This window comes from Passer montanus, unplaced genomic scaffold (genome assembly GCF_014805655.1).
Source record: "Passer montanus isolate IOZ18808 unplaced genomic scaffold, ASM1480565v1 scaffold20, whole genome shotgun sequence".
In the NCBI taxonomy this organism is placed as follows: Eukaryota; Metazoa; Chordata; class Aves; order Passeriformes; family Passeridae; genus Passer; species Passer montanus.
Genome location: NW_024366592.1, coordinates 11,091,453 through 11,117,189, shown reverse-complemented (window position 1 = coordinate 11,117,189; position 25,737 = coordinate 11,091,453). Strand labels below are relative to the sequence as shown.

Genomic DNA, 25,737 nt, shown 5'->3' with positions numbered 1-25,737 from the left:
GGCCGTGGAGGAGCAGTGTGCTTGACTGGAGGAAGGAAGCACATAGAATTTCCAGGTAAGCAGGCAGGACATTCCTCATCTTCCTGCCACAAGGGTGTGAGGTGGAGGTTCCCATGGAGGTGTCATTATGTAGGTACAGCTCAGCCAACTGACTCAGGCCTCAGTGACCACTGCCTTCCAGTCCTCTTCTTGTCATCATTTTCTTCAATAGCCATGAAGAAAGGGAATCTGATGAGATCTGGTGCAGCCACAAGTCAAAGAGCAACCAGTGCCAGCATGGTTTGTCCTGGAATGGGAGAGGCCAAAATGCATGGGCTGAAGTTCCAGCCAGGGGGGCAGAGGGGTCAGTTCCTGTCTCACACATACACACAAAGAGGCCAGCCAGCATCCAGAGGCTTGAACTTAGCATTTATTTTCCTTACTAATTAAAAACAAAAACAGAAAAAAACCCCAAAAACAAAACCAAAAAACCCACCACCAAAAACAAACAAACAAAAACAACAACAAACAACAAAAAACACCAAAAACAAAACCAAAAAACCCACCACCAAAAACAAACAAACAAAAACAACAACAAACAACAAAAAACACCAAAACTTGCTTTAACTTATCTTAACCATTGGGATAAGAACCATTATAGAGCATGCAGGAATATTGATGAAGCTTTCAGTTCTCAGATGAAATGTGCTACAGTTTTTAATAACAAATGAAGAAAACTAATTATTCTTATGGTAGAATTACTGTTCCAAGCCCTCTTTTTTCATTTGCCTCGATCTTTCAAACTTACCTTTTGAAACAATTATGCCCATTCTTGGCTGTTGCTCTGAAATATTAATTAAGGAAAAAACAAGCAACACAAAAAACCAGACCAAAAAAGCCCCAAACCTTGACTAAAAGTGACTAATTTAATCCCCTTCATATGTTAATTACACAAAGGCTTTTAAGAATTCATAGTGAAAAATTTGGCACAAGAATGAGGGTCAAAACCAGCAGTTCAGTCCTGCCCTGTGTCTCAAGTATTGATGAGATGTATGAAACAAGACCTCTTCAAGCTGGAGGACATTTAGTTAATGACTTTAACAGCTATGAATGCCACAATTTTAACAGTCAAGTTGGTCAAGTAATTCTGCACAAGGGTAACAGGAAATCACTTTCCATTTTCTTTAATTTATCTTCATTTTTTAGACAGCCTGAGCTTAAAAATGGTCTGAATTCTGAAGAGGTTCCAAATCCAACACTCTTCCTTGTCTCAACCATCCCACATAAAAAAAAACACCTGAATGTTAAAACAATATTGTTGGCTTCTCTCAAATTCTGTTCAATAATCTTAATGGGTGGGATATGAATTTTGAATGGTTGTAATCAGAGGAAAGCTTGAATCAGTCATGGTTTTGAGACATCTTGGGTGATACCTTGATGTCCCAGGAATTGCAATCCTGAAGTTTCATAAACATATTATTTTTGCAGCCTGAGAATGTGTAAATTCCAGTGAATTTACCTGCTCTGTTTTGTTTTGGTTTTTTTTGTTGTTTTTTTTTCCCTTCCTTTAATAACAGTAAGCCCAGCACAATTTGCCTTGAATCCCCTCCCTAGAACAATTCTTGTAGCAAAGTACCAGGTAATATTTCAGACTCAGTCACACAGCTGGCTTATTGTGCTAGTGAGGAAAACCACAGGTGAGAATCAGCTCCACAGTGAGCAGATCCCAGACACAGTGTGCCTGCACTAGGATCTGGGCATTCCTTACAGGATAAGTTTTCCTCCTAGCCTGTTGGGGTGCATTACAGGCTGGGGCAGCAGGGGAATCCAGCTGTGGGGGTTCATCTAGGATTTAATGAAAAGGTTATCCCTGTTAATAAACCAGGATTCCATGGAGGATGGCGGTTTCCTGTCCAGATCCGGTAGTGTGTCGGTTTGCATGGATTTCACCCATCTTCACTTCCCAATTTCATGAGTAAACAAACCCACAAAAGACACACTTGCTAAACAAGTTCGTGGATTCCCAGCACTTCTTTCATCATCAGAACAACCAGGGGAAAAACACTATATAAAAAGCATTGAATTACATTTGTGACCTGGTCCTATGCCTATGCTTCAAAATTAGGTGTTTTAAATTTTTTTGACCAACACTGTAGGAATAATTTGAAACATAAAGGGAGTATCATTTTACAACATTCCAAAACAATATTTCATCTGGAAAATGAATGGTACCCATAGATGCTGGAGTAAAGACAGGCAATGCAGCTAGAAAAGTGCTCCTCATTTCCTATTCCAGACAGCTGAAACAAAACAGATGTCACACACACAAAAAAAAAAAAAAAAGGAAAAAAAATAAAAAAGGAAAAAAAATTAATCAAAATGTAAAACATGTCACCAAAGAAAGAATTCAGGAAACAGTGATACAGGGTCATACACTCTTATGAACTCCTTGTTAAAGACTCATGTTTTCTACCTCCTGAAAAGATATGATTAAGGAAATGGAGATAGGCAAATTGTACCAGAAGCATGGGAATTTTGTTAAATATTTGGAGCACTCCAATAAATACAATATTGCCTTTAGGCAGTTAACTGTGGTTCCCAAGACAAATCTGGTGGTGTTGCTGCTGTCAACTCCTTGCAATTTCTAGATGTGCATTATTTATGCTGTTCTAATCAGATCTTATATTAGCATCATTTAGACAAAGAGAAGGATGCAGGTTATTTAAAGAGAGAGGGATGAATGCTGAAGAGACAGAACTCAACTGTTTGGAAAGGTCTACTTTGCAATATCTTAACATTTAGGTAGAATAATTAGAAAAAGAGCAGCCTGGGGAGGTAAAAACAATTCTGAAGAATCTCATGTAGCACTGAAAAGGAAAATGGAAAAGCAAAAATACTGCTACTGAAGTACAAGTACATACATCCTCTTAGTTTCTGAATATAATTTCATCAATAATGTCATATATTAATTAATTAGCATTAATACTAAAATTAGGACAAAGGGAACCTTAGCTAAGATTGTGTTCCTCTGTTTTAATCATTGCATAAATACTACTAAAAAACCATTGTATTTTCAAAAGGCCTAAAGTACCTGAGGGATCTTAGAAAGCAGGATGAGATCCTGTTCCTATCCACTTCTTTGTAGAAGTAGGACTAATGACCAGAAGAGCTGTGGATGGTACAGGGTTACCCTGATTGTTCCCTCTCCTCAAAGTAGAACCAAGTTTCTTTGCTCAGACATAACTCCTTTTAAAATCTCCATAATTTCACTGTTGATATGAATGGTAAAAGCAAAATTATTACAAGCAATAGCTGCGGTGGTTTTCTCGAAATGAGCATAAAATTAGGATTTTTTAAAGTGAAGTCAGAAATTATTCTGCATGGGAAGATAGCTTCCCCTGTGTTCTACCCCCTTCAAATTCCCAATATGCAAAGTAAACCACTGAAGTGAAGGATGTACCAGAGGAAATAAGCAAAAGAACAACATGTGTGGCTATTTTATTGAGTCTTTCTCACTATGTTGACAGTTCCAAGAATTAAAAAGGTGAAAAAACTCCCACCAACTCTTGTGAGAAAGGCTCCAAGTGTTAAACATTTTATATGTATTATATATTATAATATAGAAGTTTATGATATAGAGTTTGACACATATTCTCAGAATTTTTATTGACTCTGGATTTTTTTAGCAATGTTTTAGCATTTATATTCTGAGATTTTCCCATGTAGCGTAAGTGGAAGAATCAGGACTTTCTCCCCTGTGTTTGCACTTTTTACTATGGAAAGCTGCATGTCTAAAGCAATCACATAATGCTGGGAACTAGGTCTTTGGGGACAAAACTGACATCATTTAGCAAGAAGTGTTAGCATTGCCCACAGTAATCCCCATAATTTGATATCAGAATGAAATTTTAAATGTTTTTAAAAGGTTTTAATGTGCACATTTTTTTTAATAACACCCAGTCCAGGTCTAGGCCTGTGGATGATGATGCCACATTTTGTTAAACTCCTGAGCATGAAAGCCTAGATCAAGCTGACGTTGAAGCCAACACCATCCCACAGGAGTTTCCATCAAAGATGTATTGTGCTTTATGAGGGCCATGCAACTGGCTCAAATCTCCAGCAAGAAATTGCCAGTAAGTTAAGAACAGATGTACCCAATTTTGTTCTTATGGGCAAAAAAATCCTGGCCATTACATTAACTAATGAGGTATTGCACATGTGCAGGTTATAGCTGTTCGTCCTCCAGTTCTTATGTTTTTAACAGCAGACATTTATGTAGGTTTCTTGTTATCTCTGGATGTGATATGGCCCAAATTTCCCATTTGCCACAGCTGTTCCTAAAAAAATGGTAGCAGGGAAAGAGTACTACACAACCTTAATAAAATGTCACTTTTTATTTTATTCTCTTGTGAAAATATCTATTTAGCTACTCTTAAAGTGCTTTGCAACCCTATCATCCTCAGAAGCAACCATTTTAGGGCCTGAATTTTATTACGTGCTACTTAATGGATGAGTTGCTGTCACTTCCACAACTGTCAGTCTCAGTGCATGCTTGCCTTTACTACAGTGACTGCCACTAACTAAAGTGAAGAAAAACCTCTCTGTTAGTATGTGCAAGCTTGTACTGTAACCATTGAAAGCTGATGAGCTTAACTGTGAACTGAGCCACCAGAGTTTTGGGAAAAACAGCTATAAAGAACTCTCAGTAATGCTATTTCTGAATATGTTTGATAATTATTTGTCAATATTATTTTCTCAGTATTCCTTCTATTGCTGTGATTTCACCCAGATTCATAATCAAGGATTTAGCTGCCTGTTCTGCAGTTGCTCTGAAGGAGAACTCTTATCATTTGATTGTGCATAAGAAAAAATTGTTAAAACCACTTATATTTGTCTTTAAAGGTGAAGTTTAGCATCATTATAATTACACAGGTGAACTCTTTACAAACTGACAAACAAATCAGAAGGCAAGAGAACATTCTGGTAAGTGAAATTTCTTTGTCCAAACATTCAGGCTCAGAGTTGTGCTGGTTGCACCATATTGTGGATGCAAAGGGTGTTATAATGGTTGCTCCCAAAATACTACCAATTCACCCTAAAGGGAATATAGTAAGAAATATTTTTTTTATTATATAGACACAATTGGATTGAAAGTTAATGATTATGTATTTTAAAACGTGGCTTGTGATTATATAGACACAATTGGATTGAAAGTTAGTGATTATGTATTTCAAAATTGGATTATGTTTTGTGTCATGATTTAGCTCATAGGGAAAGGATCAGAATACTTCTAATTTTCTAATCACTTTCCTGCTATAGAGTTAGAGCCTCTAATCTGTTATTGCTTGCTTGGCAGAGAGTAAAATTGACCATTTCAGTCCAGTGCCCAGGGCAAAGCTATTTAGTACTGTGTCTGATGCTAGCTGATTGTCTTAATGAAGCATCAAGGACTGCTTTGGTGGGATTATAAATGCTATCTTCTCTACTTCTAAAGCCAGTCCTTTCATAGAATAGTTAGGCACATGGGTATAGTGCCTTGTGAAAAAATAGGTATTAGCAAATCAGGGTCTTCCTGGGAGAAATTGAAAGGGAAATTTGCATTCTAATTTTAGAGTAATTTTCTGTCATAAGTTTGAAATCAATTAAAAATGTGAATTTTATTGGTTCATTTTCAAAGGAAAAACATGCTGTTTCTGCATTTTGCTTCAATTCTATAATGCAGTGACAAACCCCCAGAACACAGAACAGAAGTGGTAGCTGTTACTCAGCTCTTCATAATAAAACACCATTTTCTTTTGGTTTAAATTTCTCCACAAACTGTAAAACTAGAGCGAAATGAACATGTTTGTTTAGGTAAAAAAAAAGGTGATCATATACTCAAGGCAATTTTTTTTTCATCATAGCTAAGGTATTTTATTTTTAATGCAGTAGACTTCAAATCCTGGCTATGTAGGACTTCCATTCCCAGGATTGCCAGCACAAACAAAAGAAGAAAGTAGTGAGAGAAGCCAACATATGAAGAGCAGCCTTTTAAATGCTGGGGATCTGGAAAGGCCTGCTGTGTTGCATTATATTTGTGGATTTCAAACTGCAGCATGCAGATGTATGCACATGAATAATTTTGAGCAGAAGAGCTTTAATCCCCTTGTAGAAAATAGAGTCAGTCAAATGTGTAAAGTTACGACACGTATTCATGGTGTGGTGACTGAAGCTTAAGATCAAGTTCTGGGCCACTGACTTTGTTTTCAAATATCTTAAGTTTTTAGCATATGTGCATGAAAGAATAACTCTTCTGGGTTCATGCTGTTGCCATCGTCTTCCATATGCCCCTAGGAAATCAGATTTTTTATACTCTGGATTATTTTAATATTAGAGAGTAAGGTATGAATTATTATTTCTGAACTCCATGGATTTTTCTACTCCAATTATTGATAATTAAGATTGATAGTCTCTGTGATGATAGTGTGAGGGCTTGAAATGAATGATAGAGTGAGAGGGTACACAGCTCAGAAGTCGTTGATTTCAATCCTCAATGCATTCACTAAATAATTCAGTATCACTAATGGAAATCTGATCTGAGCGCGGCCGTCGGGATGCAGGGCACTCAGTTGCCAGGGCTTGGCAGCTCAATAGCTGGGGAACAACAATGGAGCAAAAGGTGAAAAAGCCTTTAAACTGTTGTGGAGTTCTCCTCTCTGCTTTCCTGGAATCATGTTACGTTTTCCTGGTGCTGCTGTTGCTGATGGCTGGGGAGAGCAGGGAAAGAAATTGATATTTACAGTGGAGCTGAAACAAACAAGGCAAGCTCAGCTCCAGCTGACCTTCTAACCTGCTCAGCAGTGGGACCAAAAACAGGGAAGTTCTTCTTGAGAGAAAATTGCATAAAGCCTTGTCCTCTGACTTGCTCTCTGAACTTTAGAGTCAGAATTTTTAAGGCCGTCTTTGGAAAAAATGTTCAAACTGCTGTTAGAAGTTCCAACTATCTCTTTCAGGTGGTTTGTGAAATGATTAGCTAAGAGTAATAAAAAACCCTAGCTCCAAAGAGAAAATTTGGTGCTTATCTTTTTTTCAAACGGAAAAATACACCTAATTAAAGGGAACTTTTTATGGGGTGCTTTCTGTAGTTTGGCAAAAACTGTATCTAAATTTGGGAGCTTCTTTCCCCAAAAGAATTTACTGATTGAATTGAGACTCTAATTAGGACCTAATACTTTTGGATTGTTTACGAGATCATTTGCCTATGGCATCAATCGAAGGTCCTTTTACAGCTTGTTTTGGCCCTAACCTTAAGTTTTCCTTTTTAAGAGATATTTCAGCTCTGTCTCACTCATTAGGTTGTACATTTTTGCTTCAGGTAGCAAAGAGGATACGTGAAAACAGAAACTGGACTTCTACAGCTGCCAGTCCATTCCTCACCACTGTTTTTTGGAGTTTTTTTTTTTTTTTTTTTTTTAGTGGAACCAGCAGCTGTAAACTAATGTTAAGGATTTTAAAGATAAGTATCCCTGACAATTTGTGAGCAAAGTCTCTTTTCTCGGTTACCTTTGTGTTCAGACTAGAAAAGTAATAACTGAAAAGTATTTTTTCAGTAGGGATTTTTCTATATGTCACAAGAAATGTTAACTAATCTGCAGTTCCAGAGATCATGCAGCAATTATATCATTGTCTAGGAACAAAACTCAGGAGAGACAAAACAGCAGAGAAGATCTGGAGATAAGCTTCTCAAACTTTAATATCCTTTTCTTAAAGAAAACATCTCTGTGAAAATAAATGGTCATAGCTTATCTTCCATCCATTCCTTTTCTCCATGCTGTTTTCCACTGGGAAGCAGTGCCACAGACACCTTTGAGACTTTGAATAACATAGTTGGTGACCTTTTTCTTGGCCAAAGAAGTCACATTTGTCCTCTCAAGACTGCTGTATTCACTGTCTCATTGTTTCCTCTGTCTTAACAGGTTCTGTCTTAATAGCAGAAGTTCAGTCAAGAAATTCAGGTGTTATGCTCCATTAATATCAAATGTATCCAACACAGTGAGCAATTTGGGGCAAAGAATATTTTTCCTGTATTTGTACAGTGCTTGTTGCAATGGAAACCTCAGTTAAGCCTCAAGGTGCCATTGAAACAATAAGAACATTAGAAAACATTTACTTTTTTGGCAATCAAAAACCAAGGTACTCCCTTTTTCAGTCATGGGTGCATTGAACAATGATCTGTCCCCTGAGAAACTGCTAACCTTGTTAGCAGTTTTATTTTGGAGATTCTGAGCCAAATAACACGCAAAACTAGTTTCCATGCATGTAAACTCAGTTTCAGGAAAATAACATCGGAGCCATGAAAAACTAGGTATGGAGAAAATCTGGGAGCAAATTTGGTCGAAGATTAACTCTTGACATTGCTTCCAAATTTAGTGGCCAAACGAGACTTCTAACATCATGCACATCTTTGTAAAAAGCAGTTCCTTTCTCCAAAGTTTCCACTGTTTTATGAAAATGCTAAGCTTGCAGTGTTTTGGCTAACACTCAGATTTCTGTGAGGGAAGTAAGAAATCTCTTAGCCCATTCCGATGCAATCTGTTTTGGTTTTGATCAAGGTGAACTTAGAGCCATTGCTCTGTTTCCTACTTTGTAACTCAGGATCGATCATCTGAAACGTCCTACAGTGGTTGTATGGAGAATTTCTTGGGTCTGCAAAGTGTCAACCACTACCAGGTGTTTTTTGATGGAAAGTTTCTTTAGGTTGTTGTCGTGCTTAGCACCGTGCTGCCAGGATTTCACTGAGAAGACCTCAGGAAGGTGCAAGCTGGCTAGCAAGCATTAATTCAGCCTTGCATGCTCTGAAACATGAATGCCATTGAGTGTTCCTTTCCACTCACCCAGCTGCTAGGAGGGATATTCTCTCCACCTCAAGCCATCACTTTACACTGCAAATCAAAATTGTTGTTTTAAATTACATCACTGTCATTAAACCTGCTGGTGGTGCAAATCCCGAACAGCCATGCCAGGACTGAGCACATAACTGTGTGATGAAAAGAAGATGTCAAGGTGTGGATGGAAAGGGTTAGTTTACTTTACTAAGAAGGACTCCAGGTGAGTGCAATTGCCCGCTCTGGGACTGGCTGTACAGTGCTTTTCATTGTCACAGATGGTAGGTGTTAGATGATGCAATGTGTACGGTGCCAGACAAATTACTTTTTTAGCTCATTCCTCTGGAAACAGGAGGGGAATCTGAACTGGATTTCTGTGCAAACCTGGAGCAGGAGCTGCAAGCTGCAAACCCAGCTGAGACCTAAGCAGTGAATGGGCCCAGTCTTTCAAATGAAGGCAGAGACTTGCTCTGGGGAGAGGGAATTACACAGAAATTGCCTGGAGTTTGGAACAAGTCCATGTAGTTTTAAATTAAGCTGTGGATTGGGGAACACTCTTACTCAGTGGATGTAATGAAGCTAAAAGTTGGAAAAGCCTGCTTCTAAATGAAAGCCCTGATACAACTCCAACAACGGCTATGACCAAAAGCGTTGAAACGGCATGGCAAAAGTTGTTCTCATGGCGCTTTTAGGCCAAGTGGAAATTAAAAGCTGGGGGTGGGGGTCTGGGGGGGGAGAAGGGCTCGGCTGTGGGTTTTTACTTTTTTATTTATTTATTTTTATTTATTTATTTTCTTGTTTCCTACTCCCGAGCAGTACTTCCAGCCTATCACTCCATGGTGAAAATGGCAAGCTGGAAGTCAGCGAGGCCGAAGTTAGAGCTCTCCAAACTCTGACAGCCGAAGGCGACAGGGGCAAAAGCAGCTGAAGCCCCGCACCGGCCGGGCTGTAGGGCGAGGTGCCTCTCCCTGGGTGACGAAGAGGAGGGCAAGCTGCTGGGCTAATAAATCCAGTAGGGACGCTCGGGCGAACCCCGCTGCAGCAGCTCCCCGGCGGGCTCTCCCCGGCGCGCTCCTCCCGGGGGAGCTGCGGAGGAGCAGAGCGGAGCAGAGCGGAGCGGAGCAGAGCGGTTCGGCCGCGGATCGGTCCCGTCCCCGCCCAGCGCTGCCCCGCGGCTGACCCGCCCGGCGGGCGCGCCCCCTCCGCATCACACGAGGGGGCAGCGCGGCCGCTCGCTCTGCCCCGGCGCCCGCCTGCCTTCCCTCCTCTCGCCGCCTCGCCGCAGCCCGGGCTCCGCCGAGTCAAAGCGCGGATCAGGTTCCCTGCCTCCAGTATAAAAATCTCGGCGAGAAAGCTCCGGCGGGAGAGAGAGCGGAGCCGGCGAGCCCGTCCGTGAGGAGCGCAGGGACGCGCGGCGGCAGAAGCAGCCGCTGCTCACCGGGGACGGTCGCGGCTCGCCCCTTTCCGCTGCGGGAGAAGAGCTTTTTGCCGCCCGAAGTAAGTCCGAGGCAGCGGCGGGCACTCCCGGAGTCTGCCCGAGGGACGGTGCCTCCAGCGCTTGTTTCCCCAGGGCAGAGCGGGATGCGCTTCCCCTCGTCCCTGCCGCGGCTCCGGGACACTTGCCCCAGCAGGACTCGGCGGAGGGTGGCCGGCCAGAGGGGCCGTGGCACTGGGTGGGAGCAGGGGTGCACCTGAGGGGGACACCCGGCCCCGGTGGTGGGTGAGCTCTGGGAGCGCCCAGGGCTGCGCTTTGCCGGGTGGGGAGCGCTGCCGCGGTGCTTCGGTCCCCGGGAGCGTTTAAATGCCAGTGCAGGGTGCGAGGGACAGCGGTGGGGAAGGGCGGCTGGAGTGTTCGGGCAGGTCCGTCGTTTCGAAGGACAAAAGGGCAGCGGAGCGGCAAACCCCCTGCGGGTCCCAGTTCCCCTGTGCCAGGAACGTCCCGGCTGGAACTCGGGAGTTTAAATTGTACCTTCAGACCGAGCGCTTGGGCTGATATTTTTCTTGGGACTTTGCCTTCTTATCGCTGATTTATTCCTGGTGAAACAACTAAATCTAACAAGTGCTGATAGATCTATCTGAAACTGCCGTCATTAGTTTTTGTCTTCTCCTTCCTCGGGAGGGATAGGCTGGGGGAAAATCTGAACTAACAATGGTGAAAACACAGTTTCCTCTTTGTTGAAGAACGTATATGTGATTCTGCAAATGTTTCATGGTCTCCAGCCCCAGTGCTTCTAACTCCCTACCCTCCTTTCTGCTCTCCTTATTAAAAAGTACAACTTTTCACAGAGGAGGGGTAGTCTCCATCCTGCGGGAGCTTATCTGCTCCTTTTACCTCTTCCACCTGGCTGTCGCACCTCTCTTCCACACTGCCAGTGGCTTTGCCTTGGTGGTGAATGGCTACTGCACTTTAACTTAGTGGTACCCTCGGGAGCTGGCTCCTAGGATGTACACCTGAGAGACTGGCTGGCTCTTGGGAGCGCTGGGGAAAGCTTTGTGACAGGAGTTAAATCTTTCTCTGCCACATAACCCTGCAGCTATGGTTAGTGGTGTTTTAACTAGATCCTGCTTGCTTGCAATGACTTGTATTACAGTAGAGGAACATCTTACCTGCAGCTCATCATCTCTTTAGTTGATGTCCTTTCCTTGTTTTCCCTCTGGGCACTGATTTTTTTTTAGCTTTTAGCAAAGCTCAACTTTTTGAACAAGAAATAAACAATGTGTGTAACTGACTGTATTAGGGAGAAGGAGGGAAGGAATGGAGAGGGAGAAAGATAGAAGGAAAGTAAAAGTTGTTACAAAGAAATACCTGGGTTTTTATGTGTTCTGAGCAGTGTTCTTAAGCTGATTACAAAACAAATTTAATGTTACTGTGTGTTTGTTTTGTTCTGTTTGTTTCTGTTTCCTCCCTGAAAAAGAATAAGAATTAAAAAAAGTCGGAACTTTTGATCACGAGAAATAGTTTGAAGGGAAACAGAACCAGTGTATTTGTGACAAAATTTGTTAATTTGCTGTAGGAAAGAAAATTTGGAAGTGCATGGAGAGGGTACTTCATCAAACTAAAAAAAAGCCGAAAAACCAGACCCCCTTAACTGACCCCAAAAAGCTGCAAAACCAATTCCTGCTGCATAATTTAGCAACTTTTGCTAATGAGAAGCAAAGTGGAGATTTAATAAACTCCAGGCTGCACTAAACTCTTCAGTGATTTTTTTAATGTATGAAGCTTTGGGTGAAACTGAAGGACTGAAACTCACCGACTTTACTCCTGAGTCAGCTCTTGGGTGGGGAAAAAGGGAAGCCACCAACAAACCTTTATTTTACAAATGGTAAATATTAATTTACAGTGTAGAAGTGGCTTAAGAAAAACAGGTTTTTGCAGTTATCCAGATGTCTATCCCCAGTTATTTGAGATACAGTCTGTGGCTGATGTATCCTTGCCAGCAGAAGGTTTGTCTCACTATAGGATTACAAAACATAGTGCTGCTATCCCAGTACCATATGCCTGACACTAGGGACACTTTGGAGGCTTATCTTATTCCTGACACAGCTGTACTGGTGGATGTTTTGTGTAGATTAATCTTTCTGCCAGGAATGTGAATATTATTACTTAGTGAACTTCCAGCAGTCGTGGCTTCAGTAAGGTACTTCCTTGACACGTCCTCTGTTTCTTCTTGATCATTCTGGGAATGGTTGTTCCTGACTCCTTAGACAACAATTAAAAAGAATTCTTTACAGGAGCTCTGAAAATGCACTCATTGAACTCATACTATTTTTTTTCTGTGTGTGTTGGGGTTTTTTGTCAAGGAAAATACAATTTATCTAGTGTTATGGTATAACAAGTGTTTTAGTGTAAGACTAGGGCATTAGGGATGGAGCTGGCATGGCTCATTGCTTCTGCTCTGTTCAGGCCCCCTCATTACCTACATTCCCAACTGTGGCGTTTTCTGTGGGAATTGCTCTTTAACAATGTATGCTTTGCTTCGATATTTACAACCTCTTGCTGGTCAGTGTATCAAAAGCATTTTCATTTAGAGGATGCATTTCAGGACTTTAATTGAGGAAATCTCTTTGTTCCGGGCTCCATAATAAACCATACAAAATGCTGTCTTTGAACAAACTAGGTCACTGTAACGCGTGCACACACAGAGTGATTCTCATCTGCTTAGGGTAGTGACACTCGCTTGAGCCATATCCCTGGTGAGCTTGTCCCTGATTTATCCTTCTTGGACTGGCTTGTTCACAGGGAGCTTATGCTGAAAATTCACTGCTGGAGGTCATTCTCCATTCTTGGCATCTCTGGCAGCCTTAAGCTTAAATTGCAGCCTCATTTTCTATCCAATCAATACCACTCTTATGTCGCTGAGTTTCCATGGTGCCCCCAATCTTCTGTCTACATATTGATGTCTGACAGCAGGAATAGCATTCTGTGTCACTATATATACTTACTGAACCTGTCAAAACTATTTAGGGTCTGTCGCACTAATTTATATCCATATCCTGATATTATTTGTATCTGTTAAGCTTTGACTGATGGAACTTGCTGCACTAAGGAATTGGCCCCAACAATGCACTCCAGGGATGGCTCAAGGGATGGATGTTTTGAGAAAGGGGAAAAAGACTCTCTTCTAGAGTAGCTGGGGTAGTCTAGAATCCTTTGAGCACAATAGAGTCATTTTGAAAACATCCAAGTCTCAATGGCTCCAAGTCAATGCTTTGGAAATCATTCTTCATTGTGCTGCTCTGAATGCACAGAGGGTCCTCTCCAGTGGGGCTGTGGAGAGGAAAATAGAAAAGTGGGCATTGTAAAGTGCTCAATGTGTGTTTGAGAGGAGTTCAGGGAAATTTGAGTTAGTTGTCTGACATCAATTTCTTCAGCAGAAGCACTGTGGAAAAATGGAATTAGAGGAGCCAGCAATGTCTTCTGTAATGTGGATGTTTTTGTTTTACTACAGTAACCCACAGAGCAGAGTTGTTGCATAAGAAATGATATGGCAGTGTCTCTGTGGACTGACAGAGCAGCAGAGAAACCAGATCAGAAAAGACACATCTTCTGTATATCACTAAATTTCAGGGCACTGACTACTTATTACTTGTGTCAGCAGTATTAGGCACTGAATAAAAACCATATCAATTTTTTAAAAATTCAAATATGCTTTGCAAACTGTTGATTCTAGATTGACCAGAAGTGGTCATCAGCTAAAGATCTTTATCTTTTTAATCCCACTCCCTTTAAAATGAGCTTGATCCAACCCATGAAATAAGAGCTGGCAGTCAGTATGGAATTTGCATCTTAATATTTTTTTCTGGGTTGCCAGAAAAAATGATCTTGTGATGCCAAGTTCATCAATATTTTCAGACTCTCTTCAGGCTCCTACAGTTTCTTACCAAGTGAAAAATAAGGACCTTGAAGACTTCAAAGGACCTGTTGCAGGTGGTGGTATTAAAGTAGTTCAGTTTGTTTTTCAGCAATGGTTCACCTTGCCATGGTAGAAACGGTCAGCAGGACTTCAGCTAACTAGACACTCTCTTGGCAAATATGTCTCACCTTCTTTTATTCCAAGGAACAGAACCACTGTGCCATTTCAAAATATCTGGCTCTACCTTCTGCAGTGGCACTGTGATGATTTTCTTATTTTTTAACTTTATTTGCTTCCTTGTCTATATGTGTGGGAGTGACTGTAGTCGTCTTGCAGGCTGCTTTTTCATCTCTTTCAGGCTGAAGATTGAGAGAACACAGCTGTAGGCAGTTTGATGGGAGATGAGAAGGGGGAATGGGAATGTAATAAAAGAAAGTTGTATTACTGATAAAGCCAGGGGATTTTCACCCTCACCATCCCTCCACTCCCAAAAGCCCTTCCTAGCCTTCCCAGAATGGCACATTCTGGTTTTAATGGGGATGACCTCTGGAGGTGAGGAGATGAGCTAACTATATCTGAGGCAAAATCCAGTTCCATTACATTAAGAAAAATATATTAATGTGTTATTTTGGGCCTTAGGAGCACATTGCTTGGCAAGTGCCACTGATTGCATGGCAGCTGCAAGAGAGGGGTAAAGACTTTTAGAGCAGAAGAGGGTTACAGGAGTTGGGTATTTTCAGATAAAAATAGTCTTTGAAAATAAATAGTGCTTGGGGCTCCTGCACACTGCCATTTAGTAAACTGCAAAGTTTTAAACTGTGCCTTTCTCCTTTGAGGTCTGCCAGCACTATTTCAGAGCTCATTAAATGTTTCACAAGAGCATTATAAAAATCTTCCTTCCTCATTAGTTTCTACACAGTTTCAGCATAACTTGGGCCTTGTAAACATCCCCTATTTAGTTGTGGTTGAAATGATCATCAAATGGCTGTGGGGAGGGAAGAGAAAGAGGAGGAATTCTCTAACACCCCAGTCTAAATCCGTATTTTGACACTGGTCTACAGGTAGCTAACCACATAAATGAAACTCAAATTTTGCCATCTTCAAGCAATATTTTTGGAGGACTTCCCTTATCTGTACAAAAACTCTCCTCTTAAGAGTAAAACCAGACAGAACAATTGGGAAGGAAGACAAAACTGGATGGGCTCAGCTTTCCTTCCAAAAGCCTCATCTGTTCACTTGGGCTGATACTCAGATATTTTAGGGAGGCTGGTCCAGCTGAGTGGAGATAGGCACAGGACTATGAGGTGGGTTTCTTAGGCTGCAGTGCAAAGTTGGTCTTCATCTTCTGAGCTCATTAAGGCACAGAGACAACTCTGCTGTTGTCTTCATCATCTGACTTTGTTAATTGCATCTACCTGTGGGTTCTTCTGTCCTTAAGGATTAAAAAGGTAAAAAGCCAGATAATTTGACTCCATGGGTATGTTGGAATTGAATTCCTTGTGCATTGACACAACCAGTAAATATATATATATGTATCTGTGAAAGCCAGTGTCCCTGCACAGAAATAACTAAATTAACTTCTCAGATTCACTTCCAGTGGATATCGGGCACAGAACTTGTTTTGTTCTCTTTTTTTTTTTTGTGTGTTTTTTTTTCCCCTCAGAGCCATGCAAACAGTGGTATTAGTTTCATAACCAATTAAAGATGATATGACTCTTGCATTTAAGGCTTCCTTGTTTCTACTGGATCACTAGAACAACAGATTCATTTATGTATGTATTTATTTTTTTAGCTCTACTCCTCACACATCATGTATCTCGAAGTGCAAAGGGGCCTTAGTAGTGCAATGCAAATGTATGCACCCATCTGTAGCCAACAACAGAAGGCTCACAGTCTGTAGCATCTTTTCTTCTGTGATAGGAGCATCCAAAATGTGCTTAATACATTATGTAATGGTATTTGTTGTATCAAAAATATCAAAAACTTTGTTTTTAAAGATAACTATTTTAGGTGTGCTTTTTTTTTCCTTTTTTTAGCAGGGTTACAGCATGTGAGCAGCAGTGGGAAGAGTGACATTGTCTCAAAATGCCTATTTTTAACATTTCTGTAATGCTTGTTTAGGCATTTTGTCAGATGGTAACGGATGGCTCTTATAAGGAAGGTTTGTTGTCTTTGAAAGTAAGATAGGAATTGATTTAGAAATAGCCTTGGTAGAAAGATGGCGGTTCTGATATGGTGGTGTCTGTGCAATGGTGCTACAAAGTCACAGCTTGTTTTCAGACAACCAAGCTTCTTCTATTTCAATATTTTTCAGCTCACTAGAAATCATATTCTTCCTGTCTAGAAGAGATTAATATTTAACCAGGCACACATCCTCCAAACATTATTCAGGTGAAGTTGATGTTTCAGCAAGAGCTTCTTCAGAATAACGAATATATAGTTCAGTCTAAGATTTAGAAAGAGTACCTCCTCCTTTGTTTTGGCAACAAATTCTTCAAAATAAGACACAAATGCACTATTATGCTGCTAAATGCTTGTGGCTCTTCTTGTGCTTCTTGCAGCAAAATCTTGTTGCTTTCATTGAAAAAATGCCTTTGGAGTGATGCATCTTTTAGTAAATTAGAGATAATAGATTTGTTCTGGTATTCTGCCTTAAATCTGATAGAAAAACACTTTGTTCCTTTAGTTCGTCCAATAAAAATTGCATGTTTAAAAGTAGCCTCCTCCCAGTCACATTGAACAGAAATAATTGGAAGTTCTTTTTCTGCCTAGGATGGTTTCACCTGGAAAGCCAGGTGAATGGTTTACTGTAGGGATTTAGCTTCCTTTTTGGTGCTGAAAAACCCCTGAGATGCTGTGATTGCTTCCCAATAGCTTGTGCCACCTGAGTGCCTGGTTGTTTGCTTGGATTGCTGCCTTCCCAGAGGCCAGAAAGATATTTTCCTTTGTGTAAGAGTCACTTGCTTTTATTAGAAGCCTGTCTGGCTGCAGCTGATATGTAGTAGGGACGTCTGGATGGAAAAAATCTACTAGCCAACAGATAGGATTTTCAGCAGTCTCCCAAAAATCCTGCAAGCTTTGATTTGGGAACTTCATGTCATTTCACTTAGTAAATCCTCACTTTGCTAAGCTGTCCCTTCAGCCCATGTTTCTTGTCCGATTTGCGCGTTGTCAGACGCTTTTGCTAATCTCTGTAGTTGATGTTTGCTTAAGTGATTATTTGGCAGGAGTGTGTGAGCAGGCGTGTGTGTGTGATTGCTGCTGGCATGGCAGTTGGTATGATATGGCATTAGCATACTTGTTCTGTGCTCTGGGCCTCCTCCTCTTCTAGGCTTATTTATGCAGCAGAAGGACAAAAAAGCCCCCACAAACCAAATCAGAAACCCATGTGGGAGCTGGTTACGGTACAATGATCCACTGGCCAGTTTGACCAGAGATCTGCAGAGTTCAGAGGAGCCTGAAGATTTCTCTCATTTTCCTTCTAGTACTAATCCCAGATAGACCATCCACCAGCACAGGATTTGTAAAGAGCTGGCAGGGATTATGGGCTGCCCAAGTAGGGGTATCTGCATTGAATCTTGTCTTTGCTGTGCTTGCAAATACCATGGAAAACTGTATTTATGGGGTGGTAAGGAAGAAAAGGCAAGCTCCTCTCCCTTCATATTTGTTTGCTCTAGATGGGATGTGGGTTTTAGTTTGTATTTTGAATTTATTAATATTGAGTGGTCATTGGGATTATAGGTGTATGTGTTTTAAGAGATGCCATTGTCTTCTTTCCATCACTTCCAATTTGAGCTATAGTCTTTGTGTGTCTTGTACAATGCTGGAACATCTTTATGGGCTCTGAGTTACCTCACTGAGAACAGTGGGATTTACTTAGACAAAGTAAATGTAAAAGTGCATGTGAAAACTTTGCTTGATCAAAGATATAAATTAAGTGCAAGCTTCATTTATAAATTTAACAAAATTAGCGGAAATAAAGCTCTCTGATGACACAGTAGGTGCTTGGGTCCATGCCCTATGTGAGTGGGTGGGATGAAAGCTCTTGTGGCAAGTTTTATAGAAACACTTTTACCATGGGGCGGTTGACAGCTTCACTTGGTATATTTCTGTTTAAGCATGAGCTGCTCTTATATATTTATTTTTTTTTTTGGTAGAGACAAGCTAATAATGAGCTGAGTTTCCCCACCACTTTCCAATATAAACTGCTTCTATCAGTCCATGCTAAAAACATACCTTTCCAAGGCAGAGTCTGCGCCATATGGGTGCATAACCCCTGGCCAAACCTGTCCCTGAATGACAAGCTAGTGCTGTGAAGCTTCTGAGCTTATCCTGATGAGAGGTGGAGGCTTCCATCTTCCCACTGGGATCAATCCTTGGTTTTGTCTCTGAAGGGAGAAATCTTCCGGACTTAACATCTGAAATGTTTTGTAAAGTTGGCTGAAATCAGAAACACAGGAGAGAGAGGAACATTTTCTCTCTTTGTTTGTAACTACCTGGAAAATTTGCCATGTTTTCATGATGGAAAAAAATATTGCAAAGAAAAGGGATAGGAAAGTGAACTTCTGTTCTTACTCATAATATTGATCCAGAAAAGTTATTTTGAAGCTACTTTCAATAACATTTATAGGCACTTCCAGTATTTTGCAATGGAGTTAACATTTACAAGCACCTCTTCTTTCGTGGTGGAACATGTAGTGTCCTACATGTTCCTGGCCTGGCACTTCCAGTATTTTGCAATGGAGTTAACATTTACAAGCACCTCTTCTTTCGTCCTACATGTTCCTGGCCGTTCTTTGGCTGTTTCTCTGTGCCCAAATACAGCACCTCTGCACTGGTTTTCCCAAAGGGGAAAGCTCTCTCTTTAGAGAGCAGTGGTAGGTTGAATACTGCCACACAGGAAAAGGGCTTAAAAAATAAAGGTGGCATCTTAGAGCATCTACTTTGTTCATTTAGTTGCTATGTACTATATTTTAGTTTGAATTATTTATGACTCTGTCTGCAAGTCCTTTAAATAAGAGCCCCTCTTTCCTGTGCTAACCACAACCGTAGGATGAGTGGGTATGGCAGGCGTGTGTTTTTATAGAGGAAACAGGGAGAGATGTGTAGAGACTTTGCCCTGACATCATGCTTTACACACACCCCAAAAGCAAGTCTCTGCTGGGAGAAACTTTAAAAAATGTAGGGATGCATAGCAAAAATGTGTTAGATAACTTTAGACTTACCAATTGTGCAACATGTACTGTAAATGACAAGTTCACATCTTTATGCATCGACACTTTCAGCATGTGCAATAAGGCTCTGATTCCAGTTGGGATTTTACCAACTGAGATTTCTCAAGTAATTGTGGGTGGGAATTTCTTGTCTTATTTAAACTGCAACAAACAAAAAACTCAAAGCAGGAGAAGTCTGTGAAGTGTAAATTATCTGCCTTAAGTCAAGAAAAATTGAGGTTGAAATATTTCATCTAAGGCTTATCGAAATGGAAATTTTTGTGTTACTGAATCTGTGATTTCAGGTCAGTGGAATTCTAGTTTGTATCTGAACACTTCCAGCACTTAATGGGAATTGAAAGAAGGGAAACAAGGACTTGACCTATGTATGAGATAGACACATTGGCTACAGTAAGCTCTTTGTGCTGCCCTGTGATGTCCAGCTCATGCTCTTCATTAGGTCATTTTTACGATCATGATGTCTCAGAAATAAGTGCTATAGAATACAGCAGTGGGCAACAAGGGGCATTTTCTCAAGTTTATCCTTTCCTGATCCATTTAAAATTTTCTTCAAAGCACACCTTTGAGAATTAGAATCTAAGTGTAGTATTTGTAAACATTTTAAACAGTTGCAATAATTATAAGCTATTATAAAATTGTCTATTTATAAAATGATTTGAAACAGTTGAAATAATTTGTAATTGTTATTTGCAATTGTTCCTGCTATTATTGTAGAACTGAACAAAAAACCAAGTTTTATTTCATTTTCCCCCTCAAAACTTGTGCATGTCATTTTCAATTGCTTCACAGAACAGGATGTTTTGATTTTTTTTCTTTTTTCTTTCTCTTTATTCTCCCCTTATAATCATAACTTCTGTTGCAAAAAAAACATTTTAGCCTTTGATCAGTGCCCTTAGCAGAGAATAAGCTTGGTTTTCACTGCCTGATGAGAAGTGTGATGGGTATGAAATGAAAGGGATATTTTTTAAATCTCATTTATCTCTTTCTTCTATTCCTTCAGGTTTAAAAGATATATTCTAGGTCTAAATACTTTCTGGAGTAGCAGAACTTCCAAGCTGCAGCTGCTGATCCCAAGTGAGCTCTGGTTTCCTTGCTCAGATTCCTGGATGTTCCCAGCTTTGCTGCCCTGCAGAGCTAAACCATTGAAGGCAAAAGATGCTTCTGTAGCAGCAGCTGGGTCAGTCTGTGAGTTAGGCCTGGCTTTTCCCTAGGCATGCACCACTCTCTTCAGTCCAATTATAAAAGATGTGAAAGTGGATGGAAGGGCAGGGGTTGAGTTCTGTACAACCAGGCTTATGTGGATTTCTTAAAAATCTTTGCAAATAGTGTTCATTTTCCTTGGCTTCGAATGTGGACAGATCTGGAAGGGGTTTTCCCCTAGGCAGATAAACCACAAGCAATCTGTTTAGGTTTTGAAGATGTGTTTTCATTACTCTGAATAGCTGAGGTTTCCTGAATCTTAATTTTGAATTCATGTGTCTATAATGTCCTTATTTTCATAACCTCAACTTGTCTTTTCTTTAATCTCTCTTCTATTTAAATAGTGCAGTAGGTCACCTTTCATAAATATTACACATTCTGTCATGTTTCTCATTTTCAGTAGCCCCATACCTAGTTCTAAATCAACAGAATATTTCAGTTTCTTTATTTCTAAGTGTGTTCACAATTCATGCCCTTATTTTAGCAATCACATTTAGTTGAATTTTAACCCAGCATTCTGTAATTTTAATTTCCACAGTCAAACATTTTTTTCATATTACAGCTTACAATTTTAGAAGTGCTATTCCAAAGTTTTGTCTACTCTGAAATGCCTCTTTTGCTAAGCACAAGGATGTGACATCCTCTGTCTTCAGAACTTTTTGATGTCTAGAAGTTAGTTCAGTAGTGACTGTTGTCTAGTGGAAGCAGATAAATATATATCTAGTTTGTTTGTGGCTTTGTTTTTTTGAGGTTTTTTTGTTTTGTTGTTTTTTTTTTTTTTCCCCATTTGACTTCAGTAGGGTTTTTTTTTTTTGGGGGGTTTTTTTTTTTTTTTGTTTTTTTTTTCCCCATTTGACTTCAGTATGTCTATGGTGAATTTTCTCTGGTGTTTTTGTTGTCCAGTTGCCTGGATAGTTGGGAGAACAAGGACCCCCATACTGTTGGTTAACACCACATTTTGTGTTTTGTAGCCTTGTTTTCCATTATTTGTATCAGATACTTCACAAATGCTTTCTGCAACACTGATCCTAGGCAGGACTTCAGGTGCTAAAGCATCTCCCTTTGGTATGAAAAAATTAGTATTGTTATCCTGGGAGTCTCCCTTCCTTGGCTAATATTTAAAGAGTGACAGTTACCTCTTGTCCCAAGATGATGAAGCTCTCCTAACAAAGTCTTTGAAAATCTGAGCAATTTACATCTGGTAAAAAATAGCCAGGATATGTTTTTGAAACCTTTTTGTAGGTTAGTGAGTTGTCATTTGTAGGTTATGATTTATCATTGTGAAAAATGTGCTTTTTTAGACTTCTCTAGTTTGTGGGGCTCCTATTTCAGGTCAGTTGGTTTACACTTGCTTTTAACTGACTTTTCTCAGCTCTGGAAATGCAGTTTAGTGCAATTAAATTTCTAAGTAGTTTGTTTTGTTGTTTTTTTTTTGGTTTTTTTTTTTTTTTCATTTGCTTTATTTTATTTCCCATAACTCTGTCTGGCAGTTCTGCCTCAAGTTCTATACTTGTATAACCCTGGGGCATGCATCTCCCTTCCCTCCTCTGAAGTGAAAACCAAAGCAGGGGAGCCATTTAACTTCTGTGCAATCTCCCTTTCTGCCCTCACTGACTTTGCATCAGGAGACTCTGCAGGACCCACTGGCTCTTCTGGAGTTCCAGTCTCGCGTGTGCCTAAGGAATGCCTTACTACTTGTCACTATGCATTTGCTTCCTTGTTCTTCAGCCTTGCTCTTGGACCTCTTAATCTCCATTTTACAATCTCACCTGCCAAAGTTGTTCTCTCCTATTAGTTTCACTTGGGCTGCATTTCCATTTCCTTTCTCTTAAAGATATTCTGTGAGTGAATAAATTCTTAAATTACATTTGTGAAATAATTTTGTTTTCTTGTTTTTTCTTTTTATTTCTGACTGACCGGTAATATCATCAGTGATTGCACTTTGGCATAATTTCAGAATATCTGTGCTCGTTCTTGACATGGTTTTTGAAAGGACGTCTCTCAGGGAACAGAAAGAAGAGACTCCCAGATTATGTGATTTTTAAAACCTGGTTCTCTTAGCACTGATAATGACCTCCCAGTCATGCACCAGAATCAGGCAGTAACTGTGGTGTGAAAATTTCAAATGACTGTGAGAGAATTCTATGTTTACATCCTGTGGTAATGTATCTGAACTGTTGCAAGCCTCACTTTAGAAATAAGTCTAGAAACAGCCCTAATTCTTTAATCGGTTATTTTTCATTGTTTGGGGCTTACTCATTGTAGATTTTCCTTCTGCAATCTTCAAACTAACTACCACCATGTGAGTTGGTTACACTGACAAGAAATCCTTTATAAACACTTATAAATCCTTTATAAGAACTTTCACCTTTATGGAAAATGGTAACACCATCATTTGGTCACCAAAAAATTCACATTGATCAGCTCTGGTTTCAATCGGAGGCTTGTATATTATCATCCTCAAAACTGTAGCTCATCATTTCTAGTTGGAAACTCTCTCCTCCTGTACCTCCCTGCGAGGAAAACCTGAAAAGTCCTATTTGTCCTTCTGACTTCTTCCTCCTTAGCTGGTATGTGAGCACTATTGTATGTTTTTGCCTTTTCTGAAGAATTTCCTCTAAGCATTTTAACTAAAAGCCTGATCCGAAATATCTGAAGGTCCACCAAAGTAACTAAATATGTATGTAAAAGTAAATGTATATATTTATATAGGCTCATTGTGATTTAGATTGGTTGTATAATTTAACAATTTTTGTGCTCCTGCCTTGTTGCAGGGTGTGGGGGCTGTGTGTGTGTGTGTTTAGTTGTTTTAAAATTAACAGCTAGGCAAACTGTGCTCCAGGAAGCTGTTTGTGATATTAGAAATGTGAGTTAATTACACCCATATACATCTAATTTGTTGCCCTGATGCTTTTCAGCTGTGGTAAATAGATAACTATTTGAAAACTAATATGTTGTCAGAAGTGAAATGTCCTGTGCAAACTACCCATTTTCCCTTAAGTCTGACTGTGTTCAGCGTAACTGATGCTGACTTAGTCTCCATGCATCTCACAGAAAATTATTTTAATATTAACTTCTCATAATAACATTTATACATCTAATTGTCTTTAATTTAACTCCTAGAGTTATTTATATTATTTGCAAAATTGATGTTTATTCTTTTCTCTTTTCCCCTTTCTCCTTCCTGTTATGGAAAATCAAGTCTTAGTAAGCTGAGGTTGTGGGTACTTTAATGTTGTTACCTTTTAAGTGTGGAATCCCAAAGCAGCTCTTTATTGAAAAAGAGGAAGCTTTTGTTTCAGCCCTCATTTTGGAGCTATCCTGCATGCTCAGCAGTGGTGGGGAGGGCAGGGCTTGGACATCTGCCACTGTGCTTGCTCCTCAGCAGAAGGTCATGTGCAACCCTTTCCCAGGTTGCATTCCTGTGCACAGATGGAATGAGAGAGATGGGATAGTAGTGTCTTATCGCCAGCTGATGTCACAACAAGCAGTCTCAAAACATCTCTGTGCATTTTTTTTCCTATTTTGATGCATGCCAGCATCTTTTTAGTGGAAGAAAATCACTTATGCAAACATATGCTAAGAGCAGGAAGAAAAGGCTATTTGATCAGGAATATGAAATGGGCTTGTCTTTAACAGTTGGTTTGCTTTCTTTGTGCTACTGGAACAAGATTTATAACAGTGATTAGTAATCACAAAGGTCACCCAAGCCATTTTTAATTCATATTTTTAGAGGAAAAACTTCTGTAAAGGTGTATATGAAGAGGAAAGAGGCAACTGTGAGCCTGAGCTAGGCGGCACCAACACATTCTTCCTTTTTAGCAAACTGGTGTTTGCAAGTTAGGTGCACTGCCACTTGTCAGCCCTGTCTCTCAGCATTTCCATATAAGCCTGTTAACTGGATTGGGCTGGACTTAAGAAAGAGCTCATTCCTAATCTTGATGAGCTCAAGTGGCTTTTATGGAGGGTGCTGTGCATGGGCACAAGGGCTTAGTGTTTCTTGTCATCATGTGAGTCACTAAATGTGTTACAGGTTTTGCTGTGACACACACAGCACCAGAAGTGACAGAAGCCAACTGAGGTTGCAGATAACCTTCTGCTTCCAAAGATGGAGCTTTTACAACATTTTGCCCACTGTGCCTCTGAGTGTGGCAAATGAAGGAGTGAAACAAATAGCTTTTATTTAAAGTCAGTCGTTATTTAGGTGGAACTTGAGGAAATACATGCCTGGTTTGAATGGTACTCCTCTGTGCAAAGGCTTTGGAAATGAAATAACTTGGCCTTTCTTAATAGCACATCTGTGTTTGACATCCAGCTGCTAATGCTACTGCGCTGAACTGCGCGGTTAGAGGATTTGTGGGGGAGGGAAGAATTTAAGTGTGCTGATCAGAGTTCAGTGGAAATGTTGTTGTCATATGACAGGTAGAAACAAGGACTGCCAGCCTTCTGGGACTTGAGTGAGCCTTCAGCTTGGTCTGGTGGGATTGGTCTATGGGATTTGGTAGGCCTGTTAGCACAGCAGTGCTAACTCTGGTGCTCACCACAGCTCATGCAGCATCCATGACATTGTCTTATGGCGTGCTTTCCCATGTGTGTGCTTTGCAGGTCTCCAGCAGCCCTGTGAGGTCCCAGAGAAATCTACCATTGATCCCGTTCTCCTCTCTCCCTGTGTGTGTGGTGAAGCACACAGCATGTGTGTATAACAGGCAAATCACAGCAGCGGAGGTCAGGAGAAGTCAAAAGGGTTTGGACAAATCAGTTTCTCTGCAATTGAGAGAGTTTTTCACTGTAAAATGGAACACACTGTCCTTTGCAGTTAATAAAATGTGCACATACAAAATTTGGAAATGTATGGTAGCAGGAGACTGTCTGAGAGCAGTTCCTATTTGCTGCTGAGAATTCCAGGTGTTCACCTTTTAACCCAGTCACTCCAGGACAGCTGAGCTCTACCTGTGGTTTGTATGAGTTATTTGGTGCACAGGGACTAACCTAGTTACTGTGTGCTTTCAGTTATGACATGTTTTGGTGTGACAATTTCTAAGTGGGAGTTGGGCATAGTGGCTAAAATGTGCTTGACCCTATGTGGAGCAACTTCAGCATCTGCCT

At 40.3% G+C, this 25,737-nt stretch overlaps 1 protein-coding gene across 1 annotated transcript in view; it reads left to right on the top strand.

Moving 5' to 3' along the window:
• The first annotated feature begins 10,024 nt into the window (after positions 1 to 10,024).
• The window catches only part of PTN (pleiotrophin), a 77,918-nt gene continuing 62,205 nt past the window's right edge, over positions 10,025 to 25,737 (top strand). The window contains exon 1 of the mRNA XM_039708245.1: positions 10,025 to 10,340. The gene's annotated coding sequence lies outside the window, so the exon portion shown is untranslated. The remainder of the gene's footprint in view (positions 10,341 to 25,737) is intronic.